Genomic DNA, 6,000 nt, shown 5'->3' with positions numbered 1-6,000 from the left:
TTAAACACTGCGAAGTGCCCGAATGCATTAACTTTTCATTCGTTATGTGTGCTTGGTGTAAAGAAAAATATCTGTTTTCATCACGCCATAGACACTTCGCATTTTTGTGACGACTATAAAGAATGAACAACGAACTGCTTCATTGTGGGTAAAGAAGTATTACGATGTACGTATGTGCATTATGTCCATTATAACCAGGGCCCGGATTTTGATGACCTGAAAATATTTAAAAAATGACCTATAAAATGACAGAAAAAAAAACAAAAAGAGAACATATGAAGAAAATTTCCTCAAAATGGCCAAAAAAATACCAAAAATTACCTTAAACCTAAAAATGTAAAAAAAATGCAAAATTACCTATAAAATTTACATGTCTGTAACCAGCAGCTCATATCCGAGATTTATATGTTTAAGAGCATCGCATAGGATACAAGGAAAAGAGATGCCATGTCATCAAAATCCGGGCCCTGATTATAACAAACTAAATTCTCGAGTAGAGTGATGCACGATCGTTCATCCTTATTACCCAAGGTCAAGCTCTCGCTGTCTCCTCACAGCTGTTGTGAGCGCTAGGAGGGGTTGTACAAACGGTTCCTCGTACAGAAAAAAATTAGTAACTTCTGCAATTAAAAAAAAATACTTGCAGTGCGTATTAGCAGCTAAAATTTTGACAGCGGATTTTGTTGTGTGTATTCTTGCAGTGAAAAAAAAAAAAAGAAATCAGGGCAGGTTTCGACATGTCGAATCAGACCATTCCCTTGTAAGAAATAACCGCTCTGACATGTGGGGTTCCGGGTTCTATGTATATCTTGGGAACTTTTTATTCTCAAAGTTCGTTATGTGATTGGCTTGTGTTGATCGCATGATGAATTCGGCTAGTTAAAATCAGCCAATAAGAATCTAATCGTCGGTGGGAGAGGCTGTCGATTCAAATCTTTCTTGGGGGATGAAGCGACGCTCCCGCAGGATACCAGTCTTCAAAAACTTGGCGTTTTGAATTGATCGGAGGCAGACGTCATTGGACTGCACTCCTCATAAATCTTTGATAGTAATAAAGGGTCATAGTACTCCGTGCTTGTAAATGAAGTTAACAATATTTCGCTTCTGAAGTAAACAATTTGTGGAGAGTGGAAGTCGTGTTGATTTCGAACAGTGGACTGGCTTTAAGTGTGCACTTTCCGGTTTCCTCAGTTATTACCAAAACACGATCCTGATAGGAGTCAAGTGGTCTACCGAAGCCGGCAAATAAGTACAAAGAAAGAAAAAGGGGACGAAAACAAGTTGGCACTAACTTCGCCGACAAGCGGCCGTCGCTCGGTCGATATATTTCGACTGCGGACCACAGGCCACACTTATTTCTTATACGTGAAAAATGTCGCCCAGTTGGAGGTGAATAGTTCGTATCACCTCTTTAAGGGTTAATTAGCTACATTTCAGGCCAACAAATTATAACATTTGCCACGTTTACATTGTTTGCTGTTAAGCACTTGAAAGTGAAACGCTGTAACCGATTACTCCTTTTTAGTAATATACTTCGCCTAATTTATGCATACCTTCAGTTTTTGTAACTTTTGTATTTTAACGGATCTTAAATTACGAGTTTGAGTGAACTGCGTTCATTACTACGCATTATAATTTGCCGTGAGCCATGTATTGAAATAGGATGACTCAGTGTCTTGTGACTCTTGCGAAACTCGTGATTTAGTTCTCTCTTTGTTTTATGTGGGGTGATGTAAGCCCAATGAGTAGGTAGCTAGGGGATTTACAGCGGTACTTCCCACCAGCAGCCAATCAGCTTGCTGAAATGGTAATATGACATCATACTAACCTACCAACACTGTGATGTCGATATGTAAAGCTCTTTGTCCAGAAGAGACGCTAACTAGTTCCCGAGGTGTGAAGATGTGTTTAGGCACGTTCCGTGTTCACAAAAGGGGACGAAGGACCAAACTCTATACTATGTACTCTAAATATTCCAGTGTAACTAATATGTGAATATTCAAATAAAGTGAATGTGTGTGTGTTTTATAAAGTTTTTGCGGTTTTGTTGACCGTCTTTGTTGAAGCCAAGGCCCACTTAACGGCCCCGGTGATAGTCTCATGTACCCCGACTGGGCTGGCGCCACCACCATCAGCTTATACTGAATCGCTAGCAGGTGATTCACCGGAGAGCAGCTGCCCCAACCATTACTTTTCGCGGAAGGCAGCTGCGGCCACATTTACCCTATCTGTGGCGACAGTGCGCCTACAGAAACTAAACTGCAATGTGTTGACCAACGCGGGCCCGAAATCTTCGCGACAACAAGGGGCAACAAACACCAGAAAGCAACACTGTGAAGATCAACGAAAAAGGTTAGTAAAAACAAACCAAAATGACTAGCCGCTGACTACGAGGTAGAAGTGTTAACCGTAGCCCAGAATCAGAAAACAGCGTTGATGATAGGCCCATGGATTAACCTGAGGGACTGGAGGACATCAGTGCACTTGTTCCAAGCCCCGCATCAGAAACTAGTGTTAGCGACTGGCCTATGGACCAGCCTGAGGAACTAGAAGGCCTCAGCCAGCCCATAGCAACCACAATGCACCGCAAAGCGGAGTGTGTAACAGTAGACAATACTAATGATCCAGGATCAAACAAACTACCATGCTAGAAAACAAACAAAACAAAGACGAAATAAAAGACCTCAGTTGTTAATATGTTTGCCAAAATGCAAGAAAACAGTGTTAAGTTGCAGAGAAGTAATGTCAAATTGTTGGGAAACATAAACTTGCAAGAAAACAATGTCAAATTGCAGGAAAATATAGAATCCAACAAGAAGTGGCATGAAAAAGTAGACTTTAGCATCAAAGACTTAGAAATTAAGTTGTCTGTTAAAGAATTTAGAGAGAATTTAGAAAACAAAAGTGATCAAGTACAAGAGCACGTAGAAGACGAGGTCAAACCAGAAATAAGTAAACTTAACCATACACAAAACGAAAAAGAAATTATCAAGGATTCAAAATCATGTGAGATTAAAGATGTAGCAAAAACAAGTAGAGTTAACCATGTACGGAATGAGAGAGAAACTCCTGACAAAGATTTAAAGCGATTAGGGGGGGGGGAGAGCCGAGCCCATCCAGTCTCAGAAACGGAAACATTTTGAAGAATGATTCGAAACAATTTGAAGGTTAATGAGTTAGATAATGAAAAATCGCAGGAAAACCATGAGTGCACAGCTCTGCTACACCCTCAAACCGCCACTCCTAGTAAAAGCGACAATACCGGATTTTAAAACACAAGTACTTTCCTCAGAAATGCTAGTAGCAAACGCGAGGCTGTGTCGGTGAATGCTGGAACACAGCAAACCGTGAACAGGAACAATAATAGACAATTTTTATGCATTAATGCTACTGTATTTACTTCTATCGTGTATTTTTGAGAGATGTGAAGTAAAACACGGGAATTTTACTCTTCACTGCTTTAATTGCGTTACTGCTGTAAAGATGTACTTCCGGAAATTGCGAGTCGTGCTTGCGTGGGGGGTCTGGCCGAACCTCACGTCATTCTATTTGCAGTGGGGCCAATATGAGCATCTGAAACAGCTATATACTAGAAATATCACACGGAAGCAATCCGTACACTGAAGCTGCCTTTCTGATTTCTCATTCTAGGCTGCGGGTGTTTTGTAACACTAAATAGGATTATGTAAAATTTGAGGCTTTCACGGCGGTGACTATGAAGAAAGCAGTCTTCTGGGATTTGGCACCGTGTATATGTGGTGTTAACCGACGTTTCGGAGGAACGTATCGCCTCCATCTTCAGGGTAGAAGAAAAAATATAAGAAATCTGCAAGCGAAGAGACCGTGAGAACCGGTAAAAGCAGACTGTATGGAAATATACACAGCTATGTGAGAGCAGTGAGGGAAGGGGGGAAGGGCAAGTATACAAGTGAAAGCAGTAGTGTGGGAGGGGTAGGGGAAGGGAGCTGGGACAAGCGTGGTTTTTGTGTAGGGGAGAGAAAGGCTGTGCACAACCCGAAAGCTGAGGGGGGTTGTTATGTTGGTCATGGCCTGTGTGGCCTTCTGGATCTGGCGTCATATCCCGGTGAAGGTTTTTTAAGAGAACAGATGAGAGGCTTCCATGACTTGCTGAGACAAAACTCCACCTCTCTGTTCATATTGTCAGGATGGAGTTCAATCTCAATTGCCTCCCTAATGATGCGATCCATATAGCGGGTCTTGGTGGCGAGGATGGAGGTATTCTGAAGTTGAATGCGGTGTCCCAGATCGATGCTGTGTTCGGCTACGGCCGACTTGTCCGGTTGTTCGGGACTGATGTGCCACCTGTCTGCCCAATATAAACCTTCCCGCACTAGCATGGGATACTGTATACACCCGGTGTCCTTAGGCCCAGGCTGTCTTTAACCGGCCGGAGGAAATTTGATAATTTGTATGGAGGCAGACCCACTGCTTTGATGATGTGGCGGGACAGCACTCTGCTGATACGGTTGAATATGGCCCCGACATGGGGAAGGAAGGCGACTGAGCCCGGTTTGTCTTCAGGCCGGCTGATGTTGGGCCGACGGTTGAGAACTCTGTAGATCTGCCGGTTGTTGTATCCGTTCTTCTTGAATACATCCTTCAGGAGCACCAACTCCGCATGTAGGCTGTCTTGATCACACAGTGCTCTAGCCCTGTGCACCAATGTTGAAAGTGCAGCTTGCTTGTTGGAAGGGTGGTGGTGGGACGCAGCGTTAAGGTACAGGTTTGTATGGGTGGATTTGCGGTACACTCTATGGCCCAGGGAACCGTCGGGTCTCCTGTAAATATCTATATCCAGGAAGGGGAGGTGGCCTTCAGTTTCAGTTTCCATTGTGAACTGGATGCACTGGTTGATACTACTTATGTGGTTCAGGAAGTCCTGGAGCTTGTCGGGACCGTGTGGCCAGATGACGAAGGTGTCGTCCACGTAGCGAAACCAGCAGCGGGGCTTGTGTGGGGCCAAGTCAAGTGCCCTCTCCTCGAAGTCCTCCATATAGAGTTTAGAGATGACCGGAGAGAGTGGCGAGCCCATCGCAACGCCATCGGGTTGTTCATAGAACTGGGCATTGAAGGTGAAGTATGAGGTGGTCAGGACACGGCGGAAGAGTCTCAAGATGTTTTCTTCGAAATGTCGTCCTAGCAGACGACATTTCGAAGACCCCCCCTCAGCTTACGGGTTCCGCCCAGCCTTTCTCTCCCCTACACAAAAAACCACGCTTGTCCCAGCGCCCTTCCCCTACCCCTGCCACACTACTGCTTTCACTTGTATACTTGCCCTTCCCCCCTACCCTCTCTGCCCTCACATAGCTGTGTATATTTCCACACAGTCTGCTTTTACCGGTTCTCACGGTCTCTTCCCTTGCAGATTTCCTATATTTTTTCTTCTACCCTGAAGATGGAGGCGATACGTTCCTCCGAAACGTCGGTTAACACCACATATACACGGTGCCAAATCCCAGAAGACTGCTTTCTTCACTAAATAGGATTCCTTGCTGCCGTTTCCATTGCTGCTATTGTTACGGTAATATGATTTTACCACTTTTAACGCACAGCCAGACGCTCAACCTCAGAAGGTTTGGTAATGAAAACTCGTTCACACGTCTGAAGACTGATCGATCCCGCTGATTACGGACCCTCTATGGGCCCACATCACGGCGCGAGATGAATCTTCCAGATACGGCCGAGAACATTCCTTTCTCGAATATGTACGGGATGTAATAACGTATTAAGTGTAATACTTGTCCTAAAGCGAGTAACAAACAGTTGCACAGGAAGGCTTCTGTGGACGGAGCCATTAGCTAAGTGACAGCGGTGATGAAACTTTGTGAAACGTCCCATGTGCTTTGGCATTCACTCCAGTTCATAAATATTTAAGTAAGAGTATGCTGAAAACGAAATCTAGTAAATTTGTAATGATGGCGTTAAGACAGCCGGAGATGAACTTACGTGCATGTGCCCGCACTTCTCAGCTTCAAAACC

Source organism: Cryptotermes secundus, unplaced genomic scaffold (assembly GCF_002891405.2).
Source record: "Cryptotermes secundus unplaced genomic scaffold, Csec_1.0 scaffold119, whole genome shotgun sequence".
Taxonomy (NCBI): domain Eukaryota; kingdom Metazoa; phylum Arthropoda; class Insecta; order Blattodea; family Kalotermitidae; genus Cryptotermes; species Cryptotermes secundus.
Note: the sequence above shows the minus strand (reverse complement) of the source record.